The 24,179-nt window shown below is 35.0% G+C and overlaps 1 pseudogene; it reads right to left on the minus strand.

Moving 5' to 3' along the window:
- Window positions 1-7,930: 7,930 nt before the first annotated feature.
- On the minus strand, window positions 7,931-23,484 carry LOC113176199 (cytochrome P450 3A5 pseudogene; annotated as a pseudogene).
- Between the last annotated feature and the right edge of the window lie 695 nt (window positions 23,485-24,179).

The following is a 24,179-nucleotide window of genomic DNA, read 5'->3' on the forward strand; positions in this document are numbered from 1 at the left end:
CAGTTTGCAGTCCGACCAGCAATGTTTGAGTGTGCCTTTTTCCTCACATCCTCCCCAGCATTTATTATTGTTTGTATTCTTGATGATTGCCATTATGACTGGAGTGAGATGAAATCTCAATGTAGGTTTAATTTACATTTCTCTAATTGCTAGATATGTGGAACACTTTTTTAAAATATTTGTTGACTGTTCATATTTATCCTTTTGAGAAAAGTCTGTATAGTTCTTTTACACATTTATTGATTGGGTTATTTGTTTTTTTGTGTGTGTTAAGTTTTTGGGGTTCTTTATATATCCTGAAGATTAGTGCTCTATCTAAGGTGCATGTGGTAAAGATTTTTTTCTGTTTTGTAGACTCTCTCTTCATATTCTTGATTGTTTCCTTTGCTAAGAAGAACCTTTTTAGTTTGAATACATCTTATTTATCGATTATGGATTTTTCTTCTTGGCCTTTAGGAGTCTTGTTAAGGAAATCAGATAGTAAGCCGACATGATGAAGATTTGGACCTACTTTTCTTCTGTCAGGCACAGCATCTCTATTCTATTGCCTATGTCTTGGATCCACTTTGAGTTGATTTTTGTGCAGGGTGAGAGATAGATGTTTAAATTCATTTTTGTATATATGGATTTCCAGTTTTCCCAGCACCATTTGTTGAAGAGGCTGTCTTTTCTCCAATGTATGTTTTTGGTGCCCTTGTCTAAAATGAGATAACTGTATATATGAGCATTTGTCTCTGTGTCTTATATTCTGTACCATTGGTCTACATGTCTATTTTGGTGCCAATACCATGCTGTTTTTGTTATATTGCTCTGTATTATAGGTTAAGGTCTGGCTTTATGATGCCTCCTGCTTCACTCTGCTTGCAAATGGTTGCTTTGGCAATTTTGGGTCTCTTATTTTTCCAAATGAATTTCATGATTGCTTTTTCTAGTTCTATGAAGAATGTCATTGGGATTTTAATAGGAATTGCATTAAATCTGTGTAATAGTTTTGGTAGTATGGCCATTTTGACATTATTAATTCTTCCTATCCAAGAGCATGGGAGATATTCCCATCTTCTAAGATCTTCTTCAATTTCTTTCTTTAGTGTTCTGCAGTATTCGTTATAGAAGTCTTTCACATCTTTTGTTTGGTTGATTCCCAAGTATTTTTTTTTTTGAGGCTATTTAGAATGTGGTAGTTTACCTAATTTATCTTTTGGGGATTCATCACTGATGTATAGAAATGCATTTTATTTTGGGGTATTGATTTTATATTCTGCTACTTTGCTGAATTCATTTATTAGTTCTAGAAGTTTTCTGGTGGCGTTTTCTAAATATAGAATCATATCATCAGAAACTAGTGATAGTTTGAGTTCTTCTTTTCCTATTTATATCTCTTTAGTTTCTCTCATCTGTCTGATTGCTCTGGCTAGAGTGTCAAGAACTACATTGAATAGAATTGGTGAAAGATGGCATTCCTGTCTTGTTTTTTTTTTTTTTATTTTTCTTTTTTTTTTTTATTGGTCGTTCATAACATTACATAGTTCTTAATACATCATATTACATGGTTGATTCAAGTGGATTATGAACTCCCGCTTTTACCCCGTATACAAATTGCTGTATCACATCAGTTACCCTTCCATTGATTGACATATTGCCTTTCTAGTGTCTGATGTATTCTGCTGTCTGTCCTATTGCCTACTATCCCCCCTCCCCTCCCCTCCCCTCCCCTCCCCTTTTCTCTCTCTACCCCTTCTACTGTAAATCATGTCTTCCATTTGTATTCTCTTGACTTACCCCTCCTTACCTCTTATATGACATTTTGTATAACCCTGAGGATCGCCTTCCATTTCCATGCAATTTCCCTTCTCACTCCCTTTCCCTCCCACCTCTCATCCCTGTTTACTGTAAATATTCTTCTCAAGCTCTTCGTCCCTACCCTGTCCTTGTTTACACCCCTTATATCAAAGGAGTCATTTGGTATTTGTTTTTTAAAGATTGACTAGCTTCACTTAGCATAATCTGCTCTAATGCCATCCATTTCCCTCCAAATTCTATAATTTTGTCATTTTTTAATGCAGAGTAATACTCCATAGTGTATAAATGCCACATTTTTTTTTATCCATTCATCTATTGAAGGGCATCTAGGCTGGTTCCACAGTCTTGCTATCGTGAATTGAGCTGCTATGAACATCGATGTAGCAGTGTCCCTGTAGCATGCTCTTGTTAGGGCTTTAGGGAATAGACCGAGAAGGGGAATAGCTGGGTCAAATGGTGGTTCCATTCCCAGCTTTCCGAGAAATCTCCATACTGCTTTCCAAATTGGCTGCACCAATTTGCAGTCCCACCAGCAATGAACAAGAGTGCCCTTTTCCCCGCATCCTCTCCAGCACTTATTGTTGTTTGACTTCCTAATGGCTGCCAGTCTTACTGGAGTGAGATGGTATCTTAGGGTAGTTTTGATTTGCATTTCTCTGACTGCTAGCGATGGTGAGCATTTTTTCATGTACTTGTTGATTGATTGTATGTCCTCCTCTGAGAAGTGTCTGTTCAGGTCCTTGGCCCATTTATTGATTGGGTTATTTGTTATCTTATTGTCTAATTTTTTGAGTTCTTTGTATATTCTGGTTATTAGGGCTCTATCTGAAGTGTGTGGAGTAAAGATTTGTTCCCAGGATGTAGGCTCCCTATTTATCTCTCTTATTGTTTCTTTTGCTGAGAAAAAACTTTTTAGTTTGAGTAAGTCCCATTTGTTGATTCTATTTGTTAACTCTAGCGCTATGGGTGTCCTATTGAGGAATTTGGAGCCCGATCCCACAGCGTGTAGATCATAACCAACTTTTTCTTCTATCAGATGCCGTGTCTCTGATTTAATATCAAGCTCCTTGATCCATTTTGAGTTAACTTTTGTGCACGGCGAGAGATAGGGATTCAGATTCATTTTGGTGCAAATGGATTTCCAGTTTTCCCAGCACCATTTGTTGAAGATGCTATCCTTCCTCCATTGCATGCTTTTAGCCCCTTTATCAAAAATAAGATAGTTGTAGTTTTGTGGATTGGTTACTGTGTCCTCTATTCTGTACCATTGGTCCACCCGCCTGTTTTGGTACCAGTACCATGCTGTTTTTGTTACTATTGCTCTGTAGTATAGTTTGAAGTCTGGTATGGCTATACCGCCTGATTCACACTTCCTGCTTAGTATTGTTTTTGCTATTCTGGGTCTTTTATTATTCCATATGAATTTCATGATTCTTTTATCTATTTCTACAAGATATGCTGTTGGGATTTTGATTGGCATTGCATTGAACTTATAGAGAACTTTTGGTAATATCGCCATTTTGATGATGTTAGTTCTGCCTATCCATGAGCAGGGTATGTTTTTCCATCTTCTAAGGTCTTCTTCTATGTCTTTCTTTAGGGTTCTGTAATTTTCATTGTATAAATCTTTCACCTCTTTTGTTAGGTTGATTCCCAAGTATTTTATTTTTTGGGGGGATATTGTGAATGGAGTAGTTGTCCTCATTTCCGTTTCAGAGGATTTGTCGCTGATATACAGGAATGCCTTTGATTTATGCGTGTTGATCTTATATCCTGCCACTTTGCTGAATTCATTTATTAGCTCTAATAGCTTTTTTGTAGACCCTTTTGGGTCTGCTAGGTATACAGCGGAATGCTTTCAATTTCTGTCTATTTAGAATGATGTTGGCCTTGGGTTTAGCATAGATAGCTTTTACAATGTTGAGGTATGTTGCTATTCCCCCTAGTTAGTCGAGTGTTTTTAACAGGGATAGATGCTGTATTATGTTAAATGCTTTTTCTGCATCTATTGAGATGATCATATAATTCTTGTCTTTAATCTATTGATGTGATGAATTACATTTATTGATTTCCATATGTTGAACTGGTTTTGCATCCCTGAGATGAATCCCATTTGATCCTGGTTCATTATCTTTTTAATATGTTTTTGTATGTGATTTGTCCAAATTTTATTGAGAATTTTTGCATCTGTGTTCATCAGGGTTTTAGTCTGAAGTTTTCTTTCATTAATGTGTCTTTATTTGGTTTTGGTATCAGAGTGATATTAGCTTCATAGAATGAGTTTGGAAGAGTTCTCTCTCTTCTATTTTCTGGTATAATTTGAGAAGTATTGGTGTTATTTTTTTGTTTTTGTTTTTTTTTTTTTTTGAATGTCTGTAGAACTTGGGTGAGAATTGATCTGATCCTAGGCTTTTCTTGAATGGTAGGCTTTTGATGATGTCTTCTATTTCATTGCTTGAAAATGATCTGTTTAAATGTGTATGTACTCCTGATTCATTTGGGGTAGTTCACATGTCCATAGATATTTGTCAATGTTTTTGAGATTTTCTATTTTATTAGAGTATAATTTTTTTAAATAGTTCTTAATTATCTTCTGTATTTCATTAGTGTCCTCTTCGATATTTCATTTTCATCATGAATTTTAGTAATTTGAGTTTTCTCTTTCTTTCTCTTTGTTATTTTAGCTAAGGTTTTACCAATTTTATTTATTTTTTCAAAGAACCAATTTTTAGTTTTGACAGTTCTTTGAATTATTTCTTTTGTATCAATTTCATTGATTTCAGCCATGATTGTAATTATTTTTCCTGTCTTCTACTGCTTTTGGTGTTGAATTTTTTGGAGGGGATACCAGAGATTGAACTCAGGTGCACTTGACCACTGAACCACATTCTCAGCCCTTTTTTTTGTATTTTATTTAGAGAAAGGGTCTCACTGAGTTGCATAGTGCCTCTCTTTTGCTGAGGTTGGCTTTGAACTTGCGATCCTCCTGCTTCAGCCTCCCAAGGTATTTAGTGTTTATTTGTTCTGGCTTTGAGATGAAATGTTAGGTCATTTATTTGTTGACCTTTATTCTTTTAATGAATAAGCTCAATGTGATGAACTTTCATTTTAGTCTTATTTGCATAGTGTCCCAGAGATTTTGATATATTGTATTGATATTCTCATTTACATAAGTATTTTTTAATTTTTGAATTGTTGAATTTATTTATTAGTTCTAGAAGTTTTCTGGTAGCATTTTCTAGATCTTCTAAATATAGAATCATATCATCAGCAACTAGTGATAGTTTGAGTTCTTCTTTTCCTATTTATATCTCTTTAATTTCTTTCATCTATCTGATTGCTCTGGCTAGAATGTCAGTGTCAAGAACTACACTGAATAGAATTAGTGAAAGAGGGCATTCCTGTCTTGTTCAATGTAATGAAATTTCATCTTAGTATTGTTTTCATAGTGTCCCAGACATTTTGATATATTGTATTGATATTCTCATTTACATAAGTATTTTTTAATTTCCCCCCTGATTTCTTCTGCTCTAAGTTCCTCATTCGATAGCATCTTTTTTTAGTCTCCAGATGTTGGAGTAGCTTCCATTTTTAAATTTTATTGTTTATTTCTAGTTTTGTTCTGTTGCTATCTGATAGAATACAGGGTAGCATTTTTTTTGTTTTTTGTATTTGCTACGAGTTGCTTTGTGACATAACATATGGTCTATTTTAGAGAAGAATCCATGTGCTGCTGAGAATTAAGTGTATTTTTTCAATGATGGATGAAATACTATGTGTGTCTGTGTGTAGGTCTAAATTATTGATTGTATTGTTTAGTTTGTAGTTTTTTTATTTAGTTTTTTTGGGGGAAAAAAAACAAAACTACTATCCAGTAGTGAGAGAGGTGTGTTAAAGTCACCCAGTATTATTGTGTTGTGGTCTATTTGATTTTTGAAATTGAGAAAGGTTTGTGTGATGTATATATATGCTCCATTGTTTTGGGCACAAATATTTAAGAATTATTATGTCTTGTTGATGTATGATACCCTTAAGCAGTTATAAAATGTCCTTCTTTATCCCATCTGAATAATTTTGGCTTGAAGTACACTTTTTCTGTTTTTTTTTTTTTTTTCCTGAGGATGGAAACCCCTGCTTGTTTAAGTGGCCCCTGTGAGTGATATGTTTTTTCTCAAACTTTCACCTTCAGTCTGTGAATGTCTTTTCCTAGGAGGTGAGTCTCTTGAAGATAGAATATTTTGGTCTCTTTTTAAAATTCAATCTGTCAGTCTATGTCTTCTGATTGATAGGTTTAGGCCATTAACCTTCAGGGTTATTATTGAGATATGATTTGTATTCCCAGTCACTTTTATTTACTTTTGGTTTTTAACTTGACTTACATTCTTCTTTGATTGACTTTTCCTCTAATGTAATTCTTTCCTTTGCTGATTTTCATTTTTTTTATTCCCCCCTCATGTAATATTTTGTTGACAATGTTCTGTAGTGCATGCTTTCTCATCATGAATTCTTTTGTTTATCATGGAAAGTTTTTATTGCATCTTCAAATATGGAGCTTAGTTTTGCTGGATATAAAATTCTCGGTTGGCAACCATTTTCTTTCAGAGCTTGATATTTGTTATTGTAGGACCTCCTGGTATTGAGGGTCTGGGTTAAGAAATCAGCTGAGTTCTGAATTAGTTTCCCCATATATGTAATTTGATTTTTTTCTCTTGAAGCTTTTAAAATTCTATCCTTCTTCTGTTTGGTAGTTCCATCCATTGTAGCCCATCCCCTTCCATCCCTGCTCACTTCAGTATTCACTAGCGGTAGAGAGCCTGGTTTTCTCCAGTTTCTCGAACTTGTTCTCCCTTGAGGGACCTGCCCTCAATCTATGGCTTTCCACAGTCTTGCCAAGCCCAGACTGGCCCACGTAGTCTCATCTGCAATCTGACAGACCCGGGCTTCAGATTCCCCAGGTTCTGCCTTCCTACAGTCCCAAGAGCTCAATGCCATTCCAACTTGCAGAAAGACCACTAGGGATGTGCTCATATAAAGGACCGACCCTGAAAAGGCGTGGTCAGATGGCAGCCACTAGCACACCCAACAGGAGGATCTCAGTTGCAACCAGACCTGTAGGTACTCTGACAATATATCTCTAGGCCTTGGCTGGTGGCCCAAGACTGAGGCAGCTGCACCCTGAGATGGTAGCAGTGGTGGCAGCAAACCTGCAGACCCTTTGGCCCTGGGCACCCAGGTCCTGGATGATCTACCAAGATTGTGGCAAACATGTATAACCAAACCTGTGGGTACCCTGACAATGGACTTCCAGTCAGCAGCAGACAGTGGGCATTCCTCAGGTGATCTGTGGGAGGCCTGCAGGCAAAGGCAGGTGCTCAGTGGGTGCATGTTGGGCGGTGGGCAGTGGGCAGACAAAAGGAGGGCAAAGGGGCAGCTGGTGGGCAGTTTGGGGTGGTCAGCAAGTGATCTGCATGCAAAAATTGGAGATATATTGGCAAAGGGCTGATGATCACAGTGTACAAATTGGGTCAAAGAACAGGGGATCTGTGGGCAGTGAGGTCTGTCTCCCAGAGAAACAGTATTTCCTCTTCTTGAATCTTGATTCATAGAGCAACTCAGAATGCAGCCTTCCTCTAGCTTGTTGTCTTCATAGTATATTTTATTTTTTTAAACTTCTATAAGGATATGTTTGCTGACTTTCTCATTATAAAACTTATCACAGCGTATTTCAAAGAATACATCATATATCAATATCACTACAAAAGCCACCACAATAATCCTCATTTTCATTAAAAATTGTTGATAAATTTGGTGATAATTGTTGATTCTCTGATCAGAGCTCAGGAGAAGCTGCCAGGACTAACTGGTGGTGAGAGGAGAGAGCCCATTAGATGCATAAAGGCTGAGTCTTCACGTCTGACACTGAGGTGGGCACCTCCTTTCCATCATAAAATAGATAATATTCTGCACAGACACTGAGCAAGCTCAGCAAAGGTCCAGTATCTCTTATCATTCATCAATTGAGGAATATAGAGTCTATCTTCATTTTGAGTTTTCTTCACAAAATAAATTTTTCTCTGATGTTCTGGATCCCAGTCTCCAAGGAGAACCATGCAAAAATTTTTAGGGAAGTTCAGGCTCCACTAATTGTCCCATCTCTGCACAAAACCTTCAGAATAATAGGCTTTTCAGGTTGAAGAAGTCCTTGATTTCTTAACTTCAGAGGAATCTGTGTTTCCTTACAAATTTGGAAGGAGAAGTTCTGTATTGACAAGAGCGAGTTTCATGTTCATGAGAGCAAACCTCATGACAATGCAGTTTCAGGGGCCATTTCCAAAGGGCATGTACACATAAGGATCAATGCTGTCCTTGTTCTTATTGAACCTTTCAGGGTGGAACTCCTCAGGCTCTGGCCAATACTTTGGGTCTCGATGTAGAACAAAGATTGGTATCACCATCAGCGTCCACTTACTAATGAATACTCCATTGATTTCAATATCTTTCTTAAAGATTCTCTCAATTCTGGCACCAACTGGATACAACCTGAGAGTTTCATTCACCACTATGTCCAAGTACTTCATCTGCATCAGGGTATCATAGGTAGCAGGTGCCTTATTGGGCAAAGCCGCATCAATCTCCTGCTGCAGTTTGGTCTGGACATCAGGATGGGTGGCAGTTCATACAAAATGAAGGAAAGAGCACTGCTAGTGGTCTCACAGCCAGCAAAAAATGAAGATGATTGATTGGGCCACAAGCTCCAGATCAGACAGGGCTTTATGAGATTCCACATCTTTGGAATTCTGAGAATTTATCATAAGCTGATAAACAACACCCGATGCTGTTGTTTCTCTTGAAGGCGACTTTCCTTCATTCTGTTTATAGCTTTCTTAAAAAAATTGTGACATCCTTTGGAAACATAGAGATATTCATTGCCTCATAAATTGGAGTAAGGAATGAAAAGATTGTTATTGAGAGGAGCAAAGGTCAAAGAAATCAAATCTTAAGAGCTTCTTGACTTTCTCCACAAAGGGATCTTGTGGGTTTTTGAGGGAATCAATGTTCACTCCAAATGATGTCACAGTGATCACATCAATGCTGTCGGCCCCAAAGATGTCTTTCAAGTTGATAAACTTGCCTTTCTCTGATTCCCGTCTCAGTCGCATGTTTTTCACCAACATTTCTCCATACTGGTTAATGATGGGGAACATCTCCTTGAGTTTTCCAGTGGTGAAGGTTGGAGACAGCAGTGTTCTTACTCTCTTCCACTCTTCATCCTCAGACAAGGAGATGGATTTTTTCATAAATCCCGTTGGACCAACATCCCGCAGATTGGTGAAGACAGAATAACATTCTTTGATGAGAACTGTTGGCTCCATAATAGCCAAAACAGGTTGTGAACCATCAAACAGGCCCCATGTTTTTCCATACTTTTTATAACATTCTGTATCAAAATTAAACAAACCCTAGCGACAATTAAGAAGAGTCCCCCCAAAAGGCAGTGGTGTTGGCCCTGGAATTCCCAGCTTCTTAAAATATCCATGTGAATAGGTCCCATATTCCTCTGAACCGCTGTGTCATATACGGTTGTGAGTCCAGGCTCCATCTTGCAATAAAGACTCTTGTGTGCTTGCATCAGATTCAGCTCTTGGTGGTCTTTTGGGGTCCCCCAAATCTGTGGCTTTCCTTGGCAGACATTCCTTATTTCTTGCATCCCAGACTTCATTCTTTAGGCTTATAAATTTCTTCAGAATGAAATGTGGTTTCATAAAATACCTCTTATTATTTCAATTTAATCTGGTAATCACTGATTTATTACATAACACAAGTCACAGTTTAAAATATTTGTACTAATTATCCAAAGATAAATATTGTTTATGTAGCAACAACTACTTTAAAATAAAGATTAAATGATCAGTATATTGCATTAATCAATAATTGTCAAGAGTATAGCATAAAATATCACCTTTGGAGATTATAGTATTAAAAGAAATGAGATCTGACGTTGTTTCATTTTTTATTTGATATTCCTTTAAGATTATCATGATTATCTTTTTCCCAATGCTATGATAAAAATGCTTATAAGTAAGAGGTCTTGGTTAGCTAAAATGTCATTTTGGAATGTCATTTAAATGTATTAGCTTGTTTTTTTTTTTAATCTTAAGGTCTTCATTCAAGCTAAAAATAATTTTATTTATCGGCCACATATTTTTCTATTTTAGATAATATCTTTAGGGTAAATTAATTGAAATAGTTGCTTATATCTATTAAATGGTTAAAGTTCTCTTAGTAGAACAAAATGTAACCAACAGGTTATTCTCTCTTTCTCCACACTATTGTTCATATTTTTATTGAAAAGTAATCAAGTCATACTAATTTTCCTTAAATTTAATGTAAGAAAAATTACTTAGAGTGACAGCATCACCTTCCTAAAGCTAGTACTCCTGCAATTAGGATCATGATTGTGAAGTCTCAACTCCATCTTTACTACCTAAAGAGTAATAAATCGCTCTAAAAAATCAATAGACTAGAGGAAATTGTTGTCACACTGGAATAGACCCTATCATTCCACATTTATCATTTGATTTATTGAGACATTCTCTGGGCTAAAGATATAGATCCATCTCACTTGTCACATCAATTTTTTGAATATATCTCAGACCTTTTTGCACAAGGAACAATACAGCTGAGTCCTCAAAAGCATTAATAAAAGCCCATAACCTTTAGCATATATTTCTTCAGAATTTACAAAGTAACTGTGTTCATTTCCTCCACTGATTATCCTACCAGAAGTATGAAGTCAGACATGCATATTATTCCCCTTTCTGCAGATGGCTACACTTAAAAACCGAGAGATTAGTGATTTTCCCATGACTCCTATATAGCATCTAATTTATTTGGGGTTTGAAATAAAAATTTCTAAATAAATTAAGGGATTTTCACTTTATTTACCTCATATAAATATCTAAAAATACATAGTAAGATTTGATTTTTATTCAGAGATTTGGTAACCCTATTTTGTAACGAAGCTTGATACTTTTATTTTCATTAAGGAGCCTTCATTTTCTGAGCAGTACAAGTTTGTCCAAGCTCATGGACACCCTGGCAAAAGTTTAGTTTTAGGGAAGATCACCATAAAATAATATGCTGGAATATACTATTTTTCCCTATGACTGGGAATAATGTAGAATACCCAAGCAACATCAAAAGCAGAAAGTAAAATAAATAAATAAATAGTAGGTAAAACAACTTGCATTTTATTTTGTCTAGTAACTTGTGATTACATTAGTCATATTGTAATCATTTTTAAGGTAATTTCTGTGTAATTTCTGAATCAATGGAAAATACAGTGTAATGTTGATAACTGTCTAAAAACTCCTTTGGGGACTATGGGCAGTGGATTAAATGATGGCAGGGTGTCAAGAAAAGAAAGCTAGTCTTTGGAAAGCCATGTAAGGTGGCTTATTTCCACAATCGTAATGTGATGACCAATATATATCACTTCTACTTTGTTAGCTTTGAAAATAGTTAGAACTCACTGATAGATTTTAGGCATGAAGTTCTGTCAAGTATTATCTGAGCAGACACTGAGCATAGGTCTCCTCACCTACACTTAGAATTAAACTGTGAATTAATATCAGAGAAGTAGAATGTATGTGTCCCTTGATGTAATATTAGGGAAAGATACTTAGATTTTTCAGATCATTATGGTGGCTTTCTTGCCTGCAGTCACATCCTTTACTCTTTTGACTAAATATATCTATTGTGGTAGAGATTGTCTTCCAGATACAGATCAAGGACTTCCCAGACTTAGAGACTATGTAGCAAAGTAAAGGGGGAACGTATTTATTCTCATATTCATTTTGTATTACTTTTAGTAAAAAGTTTAGTCCACTCTACCAGCTTAAAGTAGTGGATGTTTGTTATTTGGCTCATGATCTTCTTTCATTTTTCTGTGTCTAGAACACTCCCACTATCCACATTCTCTTTCCTTAATGGAATCATTATATTGAAGCATTTGAAGCTAACTCCCATTAATCATGCATTTCCACCTTAGCTTCAGTGAATAATTTGTATCTATGTGCTAATAGTCTTAAAAGAAACACTCATTTCCCCTTAGTTCAATATAGAAAGCCTGAACATGAATAAATATTAGCTCTAACATACCATTTTCCATAATATATCTTCATAGAAAATTTTTATTATGGTTTAATTTTGAAAAACTCTTTACTTATTTATATATTAGGCAGTTCCAAATGGGAATTTAATTTATTTGTAGTTATTTTTGTATGTGGTTTTCCATCTAGAAAATTTAACTTCATAAAAGTCTTTTTTTTTTCATTTCTCTTAAGCTCTTGAAAATATAAAAGCTAATTTCTCAATATCCAGAGCTACTAAAAATAATTATTCAAGGCACTCAGCTATGCCATTTTTTAAAATCACACATGGGTGGCTTAAAAGTTATTATTTTACTGAGCAGACATGACATTTTATAAACTTTTTGTATTACATTAAACTAGAAATAGAAGTTCAAGCAAAAGGTTGAGTATTGATATAATTATGTTATTTTAGGATCTAAAAATTCTCTCTGTAGGCCACAAGGAAGAGGCGGAGAGAACATTTTAAGTAACTTCCCTTGGTCATAATGCTTCTTTTTTCTTCTGTTATGAGAGGTGCTTTTTAAATTTCACTCATAAGGATTTTTTTGTTTCTTATGGAAGAACACTATGCAAAATTGGGAGATTTACAACAGAGCTACAATTTACAACTTGAGAATTCACTAATGTAGATGCTATGTCACTTTACTCACCATTAAATCTTGGCCAGTTTTGTGTCAAAGAAAATTTGGTCTCCTTAAACAAAGGAAGGATTATGAAATTCTCTTTTTTCTATTCTTTGTCATAGTAAGGTTTTTTATGATCCTGTGTCAAAGCCAAACAAATTTAACTTCACTACACCTGTTATATTTCAAAATATATGAGGCCTTGGAAACCATGTTAAAAATGTTAGAAACGTTAGCACCTTATGGGACACCAGCCCATGGGATGAGCTTTGAAAAACACTGAGTGAGTCTCCAAATGAGTGAAGAGTATTATTGATTACACAGACCTAAGACCTGTTGGGAAAATGAATGGTTGGATTAAAGTGTGAGGACTTATTCTAGCATAGGAATATTCTGGTGGTAGAACAGGGAGGCGATATATGGAATACAAAAATGTTTGACGTGTCTTTGTGACATAAGCTTACAATGATGATATAATAATTGTTTACTCGATGAAACTCATTTATGAATGGGAACTGTGGATTCTTTGGAATAAGACTGACTCGAATATCCTTGTTATAGATGTATAATCAGATTAGTATTACAGCATCATCCTAAAGGTAGGGGAACTAAAGCCAGGTACTGATTCAAAGGAAGATCCATTTTGTTCAATTTTCATGCAAGAGTAGAACAGATACTTGGACTTAACAAGAGACCACATTTGAGATTTTGGATGGTACTTGTCTTTGGACACTATAGATCAGACTCCACAATCCTTCATTTGATGTTATCTTAAATAAATAAATAATAAATTATTTTTTTGATGTCTTTTACAGTCAATCTTTAATAATGCATGTTACTAGGGAAGATGTTAAGGTTAGTAAAAGGGTTATACTGAGAGTTAAACATGTTTTCATATATCAGGTTATATGGATTGGATAAAATCACAAGCTTCAGGAAAAAAGCTGTTTTTTCCCCCAGAAGGAAACCAAGGCTCAATGAAGATATAACAATAACAAACACAACTAGGTTTAAATCCTGATCTTGATGAATGTGGTACTCTCCAAAATAGCTCTACCTTAGTTTATATTCCTGATTTTTTTTTAAGTTAAAGATCTTATTGTCAACATCTGGAATAGTACACACAAGCATTTTCTATAGATTCAAAAGTAATGAATCACATGGTTCTTAATTATTCTCACTGTTAAATGTGGCTGGGTTGCTATATTCAACAGAGATCCATGAAATATCCTGTGAGTAATATGATTTCCCAAAGGCTTTTAAAATTTAGAGTAGGGTCATAATCAATGGAAAATCAAAGCTATTAATGAATGGGAACTGTTCATTAATTAATAATTCAATCATTAATAAAAAATATTTTTGTTTGTAGAAGATTCCCACCTCTCAACTTTATTTGTCCTTTGGAAGAAGCTGATAAAAGCTTGTGAACCAATACTTGGTATTTTAAATTTAAAATAAAACTAATTTTGTATGTAGAAGATTCCCACCTCTAAATTTTATTTGTCCTTTCAGTTTTCAGAAATTTTAATTCTAAAAAATTGCATGATTTGGGGGATTTGTTTGTTTATCTTAACAATAACTAAAATTAATTTATTTTTAAGTTGTCATAGGATACCAATTTGGAAGAATATTTCTTACCTTGAATAATGTAATTTTTCTCTTGTCTCTAATGCCAGTAGCTATGACCACATTTTCATAAACTTTAAAAATTTTACTTTTAGTTACACTTCAGCCATAAAAAATCCATTTTCAAAAATTTGTGACTTTTTTACTCAGTGAGTAAAAAATAGAGAAGGCATGTAGAATTTTTAAAATATCTATTTTGTAGCATTGAAAACCTACCAAGGGCGGGGGGAGCCCCAAATAAGGTAAACTCATTGAAGCTTTTGGAACATTCTTTCCAACTTTTACAACTATCCAGGCACTTGCTAATATATAAACTATATAGCCAAGAGATTGAGAAGTTGAGCATAAAATAACTATTTAGGGGCAAAGGAGCTGATAAAAGCTTGTAGGAGTCTCATGAGACTAATAAAATAAAATTGGGATTCAAACATTAATGATCCAGGACATGAGAAACCATGATCCTGGGTAGGAACAGAGATCAGAAATCTCCAACCAAGAGCCCATGCCTCTTTTTTACTTTTACCTGTTCAATTATTCATAAGTTGAAAAGGAGAGGTTGAGTAGCTAAGCAGAAATTCTAAGAACCTAAGATCAAGCAGCAGTATCTAAGTGCTAAGAACTTACAAACTCAAGTAAAGTTGTCACCAAAGTAGACGGGTACTGCTAAAATAGATCCCAGGTTTTCAGTTAACATCATACAGACTGTACCTCTCATTCCTGAGAGCATTCCAGAAATCCAGGTCATGCAAGCACTTAAACTCACCCTTGAACTGTCTGTTTCTACTTGGATTAAAGTAGTTCACAGTCTCAATTACAAAACAGAAATTACCAAAAAGACCAGGAAAGAACAGCATTCTGTATATCTATAATATTTTTATTTAACATTTGTGACATTCACTTAAAATTTACTGGAAAATGGAAACAGTAAGATGATTCAGAAATTAGAATTAACATATATAGAATTTTAAATGTAGGATATATTTAGAAATACATATTTTCCTACTGCTGTAATCCCAGCAACTTGGGAAATTGAGAAAGTTCAAGAGTACAAATTCAAGGCCACTCTCAGCAATTTAGGAAATTTAAAAAAATTAAAATAGGGCTGGTGATACACAGTTTTCTGGGTTCAACTCCCATTCCTGCCAAATAAATAAAGGTATATGTAAAATAATAAAATTAACATGTATTATATAATTTAAAGGAAGTTCTAAAAATAATAATAACTGAAATTTTAAAATGTCATATTCCTAATGACAAAATCAGACGAAGACATCATAAGAAAACTCCCGATTCGTATGTTTTATGAATATAGATGAAAAATCCTAAAAGAAAAACTTATGAATAAAATATAGCATCTTTAAAACGTACAATACCTTGACCAAATTAGATTAAAAAAAAAGTTAGATGGTTTAATATATATAATTTAATTAAGATAACATTTTATTGACCAAAAAATACATGATCACTTCAATAGACACACAAAAAAGTGTTTGAAAAAAGTCAAACAGCCTTCAAAGATTAAAAACATTTTAGAAAATAGGAAGAAAATAAAACTTTCTCAGTAAGAAAAAGAGTATTGATGACTACCCACAATCAGCATTCTACTTAATGATGAAAACCAGATCCTTTACCCCAAGATCAAGAAGAAGAAAATGAAGTATCCTTTTTCCATTTATATTCAACATTATACTGAGATTCTATTTATGAAAAAAATAAGAAAATAAATTAAAAGGTGTTAAGATCAGAAAGGAAGCAAAAAACTATATTTGTAGATTAAATAATCTTACATATAAAAATCCTTAAATTTGACCAAAAAGTCTATTATCATTAACAAATATGTTTAAAAAAATCACTTTGGGGACATAATATAACACTATAATTTTTATTTCTATATAGAAGCGATGGAATTAGAAAAAGAAAATTAAGAAAATAATTGTACTTAAATAGTACTAGAAAGAATAAAATAAAAAGAAAATAAGAAAAAAATTGAAAGTAACTCAAAATTGATGTTCTGAATACTACAAATCTCTGTTGAGAGAAATTAGGATGTAAATAAACAGAAAGACATTCAGTATTCATGAACCAGAAGAATGAATATTGTTGATGTGGCAATACCCCAAACTGGATCCATGTATTCAATACAATCCCATTCAATATCCATCTTACTTTTTAAAGCAATTTTCAAGCTTTATATTTTTGGGAAAACTATAAAATTAGAAGAAAACATAGGAATAAATATCCTAAACCTTGCATTAAGCCCAGACTTCTTATTTTGATGTCAAGAATGCAACCAATAAAGGGAAAAATATTTATATGAGCTAGATATCAAAATAATTTTTTTAAAAAACTACAATTCTCTTTAGCAAATTTCTTCATGAAGAATGTGAACAACCAACTCATAGAAAATATCTGCAAAAATATGGAGACAGAAAATAGGTTATTAATTGTCTAAGGCTGAGAAAGCAAGTTGGAGTGAAAGAGATGATGGGGAAAGACTTTGATTACCAGGATTCAGTATGGGGTGATGAAATTTTCTAAAATTAGAGTATAGTGTAGCCATGTAAGTCTGTAATTACATTAAAAATAGTTGACTGCACTGTTTAAATTGGTGAATTTCATTGTATATAAATTCTATCTCAATAAAGCTGTTAAAAGTCTCTATAGAAATGTTAACAGTCACTAGAAATAGCTGAAGGAAAGATTTCTCATTTGGAAGGTATGTCAGAAGAAAATAAAGTATATAATGATTAAAAAGGGTGTAGAATGCAAAAAAGAAAAAAAATAAGAGGTTTGCATTAAAAATTATAAAAACCTTACATATATAAAATTGGAGTTACAGAAATGGAAGAGAAAAATAATTAATAAGAAAGAATATCTGAAGAAATAAGGGTTGATAAAATTCCAAAACTGAATAATATCCTTTAGTCATATATTCAAGATTAAAATAAATCATTCCTACTAATAAATACATACATGCATACAAATAAGAATATCTTAAGCATGCTTTTTGTAGAGAAATAGTTCACTATAGCACCTTGGATACCTTCCATGTCTTCACACAGGCCTTAAACACATGGCTTAATAGCAGTCTGACTCTTGTCCTAGTGGAATGCCCTGTGGTTTGCCCTGGGATATGGAAAAATAGGCAATTTTGTGTCTGTTTCTTACTTGCCTCTCTTGCAGGTGGTTCCCATGAGATCATATTTCCTGTCATTTGTTTCTGTTGTTTGTATAAGGCATGTGACATTTTACCTTTCTTTCCTCTTCTTCAGATAGATACACAGATTAGCATCAACCCCTAATTTCCATTTTTTTTTTCTTCAGTGTGAAGTGGCCTTCTGCTCCAGTCTTTTGCTATCTTACCCCTTCAGCCCAGTCTAATTCTGTGGAACTAGGAATACAGGAAGATGATACCATGGTGATTTTCCTTTTGCTATATGTGTAATTAATAAACTACCTAAACTTATATGAATCAATTGTTATCTTCTGTCCTTTCTCTGGAGCTGTAACAAGTCAACCTATAGCTCCAACTGCACTGACTCTTAAGGACTGCTTAAATATTTTGTGTGTCATAGTAAATATTGCAGAACATCTAAAGTACAGTCAAAGGGGAAAAATGTTATGTTCAATGAGATAAAACTAAAACTAATATCTGAGTTCTCATCAAAAACAACGAAAGACAAAAAAGTGGATGATATTAATACAATGAAAGAAAATGTCTAGCAAGTGAAAACTATACATAAAGCAAAAATGCTTGAAAAATTGGACCATTGTTATATAGTTTGTCACCATAGATTCTCCCTAAAAGAAATACCTCAGACAGAAAAATATCAATTCATTTGGGAATCACAAATATAGGAAAAGGAAATGAAAAATTAACGTGAATTTATTTTAATAGGCATTGATTGTATACATGATGATACCATCTTATCAGTCCTAGTATGAACAGTCATTAATAGAAACATGTCCTAGGTGATAGCTGTGGTTGAGATGTGACGAATTTCTATTTTATATTGGCTTTTGAACAAACCCATGTATGAAATGGCTATGGAGGAAACAAGTTTCTATCTGTAGCTCTAGAAGAGAATCTTCCACTGTGAAAAGCTCAGTGACTCTTGGGGCTTTAAAAATATCTTTGAATTTTATTATTATTTTAATTTTACAAGTTTTATGAGTAATAATGTGAAAATTTGATACACGTATACAGTGCATAATGATCATAACACCATATTCTAAAAGCCAAAATCAAGTGTTTTGCACCCCACCCCATAGCTTAGATCTGTAACAAGTGCCAGGTGTCACCACTTTGAAGATGTTTTCCTTGATCTCCTCATTTAATAAAGTTTACCCTTGCTTACTCCTTTTTGGTTCATTTTCTTCATGCTGTGTATCCTTAGAAGTTAATTAATTAATCTATTTGTTTATTTTCTATATATTTTTTTTTTTTTTTGCTAGAAATTGTCTAGGACCTTTCAAAGTGAGAGAAAGGGTCATCAACTTCTGCTGGTCATTAGATGCTCTGATTTAGCCTATTTATATAATAATAATCCCATTACTATGATAAGCCTTCAGTTAATAAAATGTTGGACAGGGGAAATATAAATGAAGAAAACCCCTACTTCATTTGCATGATCGGGGAAAGAAAGAGATTGAGGAGATATTACTCAAGGGTTGAATCATGCGCTGACTTAAAGATAGAAATTCTGACCAAAGGTCTCAGAAATGTTTCTTATCAGAGAGAAAACATTTTTAAAAATAATAATTTTTATGAAGGAGGTCATCAGAACAGGTAAGAAGTGGTGTCTTCCTCCTGCTGAGATTACTTCATGTAAACTTATGTATTTCTAAGTAATGAAAGTTATATTTCAAAGAAACATTAAAAAGAACATTATAAACTATTAAGTTATAGAATATATATGGTCAAATTAGGGATATATGTTTCTCAAATGGAATCTAGAGTTGTGAGTTTTCCCTATAAAGCCTGCTCACTAACATGTCCAATAAAAGGCTGTGTCACCATAATTTCACAAGGTGAGGTCTAACCTGGGGCTCAAACTTACAAGCTTTGCTGTGAGTTCTGTACTGTGCTCACTGAGGTGACTACACGTGGATGGTACAGCTCCATCACCTGTGCTCACAGTCTGGAAGTGATTATGAACTCCGAGGACAATAAACCTCCCTTCTGCTTCAGGCTATGAAGAACATTTTGAAAATTACCCTGGAAATAACCTTGGGATTCCTACCTCTATCCAAATGAGAGACACCAGGCACACATTTACAGTCCTAAGTACCAGTAGAATGCCTTTCAGAGCACAAAGATATGAAATAATAAAACCTTTCTCCTCTCTGTGTAAGATGCCCTGCATTCTGTTAAAATCAAAATACAAGAAACATCTCTTTTATATAAATCCACTGCACACCTACCATTTTCCCCAGACTTTCACATGGCCTCTAGGATAACAGGAATCAAATAGGTAAATTTTGTGCTTTCTTACTGACCTTGACATTTAAGTCTCAGTATACCAGATACTGTTAATTTCCAACCCAGATATATTTCACCAGAACCATGAATCCATCTCCTTACATACGTGGATCTTTTACATTAATGGTCATATCCTTTTTTCTCCAAATAATTGTTCCTGGCTGAATAGATGCCACCTTGCCAAAAACTATATGCAATATCCCAGGCTTTCCATTCCAGGGCCCAATGGTCAATCAGTATTTCTACAAAAGAATGACCCAGTGCCTCATATAGTACAAACTCAGTGAGGCACTTTGTGATCCAGAACTCTTTAAGTGACAAAAATTTGAATCTCTAAGTGACAAAGTTGAATCTTGTTCAGCCTTCTCTTCTTGTCCTAATTTACTTTCCTTTCTCCTTTTCTGAGAGTAGCCATCAAGAAATTACTTTTTTTAAGGATTCCTCTTTCAAACTCTTCATCTAGGAAATCTCAGTGGAGAGTAGTTGATATTGTGAGTGGTAATAGGAAGTAGACTCTGAAGAAGTGATGTTAGGAACAGACATCTAGCCTTTCAAAAAGCAATAAGAATCTCATCACTGATTGTAAATGGATTATTAAAAATCTCTATAAGACAGTAGCTGCATCCCTGGTTGAATTTCACATTGGTAAACTGGAGAGAGATGGAGCTGGTGTAATATCTCTGGAGATTGAGAAGAGAAGTAACTATCCATAGTAAGGAAAGGAGGTTGTTGCTCAACACCACTAATTCATTGACAAGATAACATAATAGACTCAAATTGAATTTGCTAATCACGTAAAGCAAAGTATGAAGGTTTCAAAGTTTCCTTAGAACACTTAAGAAAACCTTAATCTCCTGAAGTCTTAATGAAGTCATAGTTAAAGATCAGTAGTAGAACGTAAACAAATGCTGAAATTATAAACAAATCAGTGAAGTATCCTATGAAAACTTGGAACTAAATGTGGAGATGGATATCAGGGTATATTTACATCAAAAGAACTGCAAAAGCTATAGGAAGGGGATAGGAAAGGCAGCAGAATACAACAGACACTAGTATGGCAGTATGTATAAACGTGGACGTATAACCAATGTGATCCTGCAATCTGGACACGTGGTAAAAATAAGAATTCATACCCCACTTGAATCAAATGTATGAAATATGTTATGTCAAGATCATTGTAATGTTTTGAGCAACCAATAATAAAAAAAGAATTCCACAGGATGAACTTGGTGTCAGGCACAAGAATGGGAAGGGAAGGGAATGAAGATGTGGGGAAAGTACTGAGAAGGCACACCACAGACTCCTATAGGTTCCTGCAGACCCTGCTCCATGCTGGCCTGGGAGTCTGGCTGACCGCTCCCAGAGAAGGAATGAGCCTTTGTACTGCACTGCCAGAGAGCAGCACATCCCAGGTCCACTCATCATAGACTACCAGGGCTGTGCATGTGCCAAGAGGGAAGATGAACACTGCACTTGGACACACTTGAAAGAGGGATTGTGCCCTTCTGTTCCCTGAAACAGACCTTGGAGCACTGGCTCCTTTGATTTCCAGCTCTGTTGGTTTCCTTATTTTTCATGTAAAATAAGTGTCCAGAATCAGTTTGCTTTTTTTTTTCTTTGCAAACTGCCTGCTTATACACTTTGCTAGTTTTTCTATTTGACTGTTACTTGTTTTATTTATAGGACTTACAGAACTTTTTTTAAAAAAAAAATAAACAGAAGACAGTAGTACTCCACATGATACATGCATCACAATTTTTTTCCCCCAGGTTGAAGCGTGCTTTTAGTATTTTAAATATCATCTTGTGTGTTTGCATAAAAATGTACACTTATACGCAAACTTACCATTTTTCCTTTATAGTACAGCTACATCTTATTTAGTAAAGTCTGATTTTGACATACTACATGAAGATTCTCACTATTCATTAATTTCTCTTAATCAAATAAATAAAAGACATTTTCTTGTTTCAAAAAAAAAGAACTGCAAAAGCTAACATATATAGTAGAAACTGCAAAAGAATGTCTGGGAGTATACATTATGGGTGGCATATCAAGGAGGTCAATAAACTGCAAAACAGGGAATTTGTTGACAAGGAGAATTCTCTGAGGAAAGAGGGTTTATCATCCTGGCAAATGCTGCAGCAATTGGTTCTACTATGCTCTAATCTGCCTTAAAAAGTTTATGGCCCTACTAAATGAAGTAGAGATTCCAGAACAGACTTGGAAGACTGAGGAGAAAAGGATAAAGACTATTTGGAGAAGTAGCCTTGCTAGGTGGGGTTTACTACCTGGGACAGGATGCATAGCAGCTGTGTATGTTCCTCAGGAGGGCCAATGGGACATTCACTTTACTAAATCAAAAAAGAATGTTCTGTGAGGGGAGTAAGGGAAGCTTACTGAGAAGCTTGATAGTAGCTATCCTCTGTAGGACAGGACTGACTGATAGTAGAAGATGCTGTTGAACAATTTGGCCTCCCTGGTAAAAAATGAGAAAATCAGGATGACAGATCACACAAGGTCTCAAGGTAGTATCTGTCTTTTAGAAGCAGGGTAGGCAATAAAGTCAGAAAGTAGGCAGGACCCTGACTTTCAAAGACTTACGATAATGGCTAATGAAACACCATGTTTCTAACAACAAAATTGGTAGAAAGTTAATAATAATATTGTTTATATAACCAAAAGAGATCAAGAATGGACGAGTAGAAATCTGACATCCACTTCCTTAAATGAAAGCTATCATGCCTTGATTCATTAATGGTCATAATCTGCCTTTCAAACCCAGAAGCAGAATAAGAACCCAGATTCTCATGAGGAAACAGCCACCATGACAACTACATATATAGTAGCAATTCTTCAAGCCCTTCCCCAGAAGTATCTATGACTATTTGCTGTGGTAACAATATAATGGGGGGAGGAAAAAACATTCATATCTTTCAAGGGCTATTAAATAATGAGACTACGTTGATGAAACACATTGGTGACAAATGGAGGGGGTGTCTTTTTAATCAAGTGGGCGTAGCTGCAGTTACAATATCTACTATAAGAGGTATAAGTTGTAAATCTTGGCAGCATCCTTGTGGTGCTAGTTCTTATGCACACAGAGTGCAGGAGTTGTGGGGGGGGGGCGGCAAGATAGACTCCATCTAGATTTCAAAGAATTATATGCATAACCTGGGGTGTTATACAGAGACGTGTCACAGGTTCAGAACCACCACAAAAGTCCCCACTTAGGACAATGCAGGAAAATGAAAAGAATATGAGACCATTGTGATAAGTGAAATTAGTCAAACTCAGAAGGTCAAGAGTTGTATGTCTTCCTTCTACGTGAAAGCTGGAATGGAAACAAGGAAAAGAGATGTGATTATGCAGAAATGAGGGAAATCTTATGAAATTGCAGAGAGATCAGTAAAAAAGAAGGAGAGGGAAGGGAGAAATACTGGGGAATTACATGGGTTAAATTATATTGTTGTATAGTGTGTATATGGTCCCAGCATTATGCACAAATATAACACACCAATAAAAAAAATTATGGAGAAAAAAGCTTCAGGGATGAAACTATAGCCCATGAGACCTTGTTAGGTAGATTGAGCCCAGCAAAGACATAGGAGCAGATCTGCTAGTTCTTGGAGTCCAATCTCTGCCCCACTGTACCCATGATATAGGACATGGAGTCAATGATATTTTCCAGGCTGTGTTGGGAGCTGTGAACGAATTGTGGGCTTGTCTGAGTCATCTCTAAGTGGAGGTGTGCCCCTCGGAGAACTCACGGTGTCCTCTCATCCATCTGAGACTGCTCCATTGCCTTGGCAACATCCTGCTCAAAGAGAATTCTGTGTGGAATTTATTGGTTCAGACAACCCTAGGTTCAAATGCAACTCCCCCGGAGGTGGAAATAAATACCAGTGTGCCCAAATAGCCTGGAGATGCAAGCTGCCTGGAGGAGAAAGAATTATTGTGCAAATGATAAGTCTCCATCAGGCCAATTGCTGTATAGTCTTTCACTTCTTATAAAAGCATTTTCTCACAATAAATCCCGTTGATGTGCTTCTCTACAAAGAAAGCATGCAGAGCCTCATTCTTGGTTAGAGATTGGACCCATCAGGTCCAATCCACTCACCAGGCCCCTGCTGTTGAAACTATTTCCCTGTGTATTTTGTCTTTTATTTCTTGTTAATTATTTCAGACTTTTAATTTCTCAGCCAGCTCACACCTCTGTATGATTATCTGATCCCTTGTTGTGCAGGACTCAGTGACAATGTTACTTTTCCATTGAGTTTTGGACTTATCTATTTGGATTTATCTCTTCTTGCCTACTTCTCCCTTTCAGAATGGAAATATATACCCTGTACCTGCTCAACTATTTTGTTTTGGAAGCGCACAGCTTAGCAATTTTACAGGAGAGAAGAATGTATGATGTTGTGCTAGTTCTTCCAACCATGTTACCCACGAATAAAAAAAAAAAAAAAAACCTCTATATTTGATTTATCCTGTTTT

Source organism: Urocitellus parryii, chromosome 11 (genome assembly GCF_045843805.1).
Source record: "Urocitellus parryii isolate mUroPar1 chromosome 11, mUroPar1.hap1, whole genome shotgun sequence".
Taxonomy (NCBI): domain Eukaryota; kingdom Metazoa; phylum Chordata; class Mammalia; order Rodentia; family Sciuridae; genus Urocitellus; species Urocitellus parryii.